Source organism: Aplysia californica, unplaced genomic scaffold (genome assembly GCF_000002075.1).
Source record: "Aplysia californica isolate F4 #8 unplaced genomic scaffold, AplCal3.0 scaffold00334, whole genome shotgun sequence".
NCBI lineage: Eukaryota > Metazoa > Mollusca > Gastropoda > Aplysiida > Aplysiidae > Aplysia > Aplysia californica.
The window spans coordinates 485,373-486,863 of record NW_004797604.1 but is presented as its reverse complement, the minus strand read 5'-3'; positions in this window follow the sequence as shown (position 1 = coordinate 486,863).

Here is a 1,491-nt window from a genome sequence, read left to right as displayed (position 1 = left end):
AGAGAGAGAGAGAGAGAGAGAGAGAGAGAATTAATGTTTTACGGAGCCGGTTGTCCCAGCCCGTGATACATGTATTTACTTGGCCTAATGTCCTGTCTTGTGCGTTTGCGTGAGTGCACCTTTAAGTCTAACTTTTGTAACGTCTACTGCCATTGTTAACGACCAAGACAAATTTCTCCCTGCGAGATGAATAAAGATTGTCATTGTCATTGTCAAAGTTAATAAAACGTCGGAATCTGTAAATATGCCACAAATTTTCATTGTTAACCCGCCCCAACTCAACCAGGTTGAGTATCTAGCCAGCTGTAGGACAGTATCCAAGCACTGGTGTTTGTGTACATCCTGCGCATTACAGTTTATTTTAGTTTTAGTAAGAGTTTAACGGCACTTGCAAAACAATAATTATAAATATATAAGTGCCGAAGATTAGGGGTGTTACAAGAGAGTAACAAACACAAAAAAGAAGGAGGGAAGATAAGGAAAACAGACATTTGAAAGGAAAGAAGGAGCAAACCACACCAGAGCACCTGCCAACCACCCACTTACAGTTTGTAGCGTTAAATGGGACAGAAAATGGCAAAAACAGCAGACAGGACTTGAAGTAAGAACTATGGATGAAGACAGAGACAGCACACAATATGAGACCCATTTTGTTAAGTGACAAGGTTTATGAACCGATTTGCTTTCCTCATCAATAAAAAAAGTAATTATAATGCTAACAACTGGGAAAAGAAAATCACTGGAAATGACAACATTCGTAGCAAAAGTCAGGAGTGTTTGGTGAAAAGTTATAGCAACTTTTCCAACCACGCACTATTGTCAAAGGTTAAAAGGGCTAAAATAGAAGTATATTATTATAGTGCATTGTAACAAATACAAAAAGACATTATGGAGACTTTTAGTAACTACACTATTACTATCAAGACAAATGACATGACCAGTAAGTCTCGGGGAGATTATAACAATCATGCTGTTATAAACTTTATTATAAACCCCAGTTCCGTGACAGTCTGTTCTCATTATCTTTTTAAGTGTCTACCAACGCAGGTGACGTCTCAAAGCAAGTACTTATCGCCGCCTCGAAAGCGGACGACCACTTCATACCATTATTAGATTGACTGGGAGAATATGGCTGCTTGCCTTAACTTTCTGACCGACACCTTAAAACATGCGTTGATTTCATATTGAGAAACAAGACGTGGTTGAAATAAGTACAATGTGTGTTACTAATTAAAATCTCTAAAGCGGATTACTTACCAGATTAGGTTAAAGCGAATTATCGCCGTCGATTACGCTAAAACCGCTGGTCGCTGGAGGTCGTCAAGCTGTAGATACGGCACACTCGGGCCTGGTAACCTGTAATCTGGTCAGGTGGTTTGTGTTGCGATAAGTTATTGGCTACCGCGCTTGACGATGGCGTCCTAGCGACAGGGGACACTACTCTCGCCACGCAGCTATTTTGAAGACCGTGGGTATTTAAAATCTCGAACT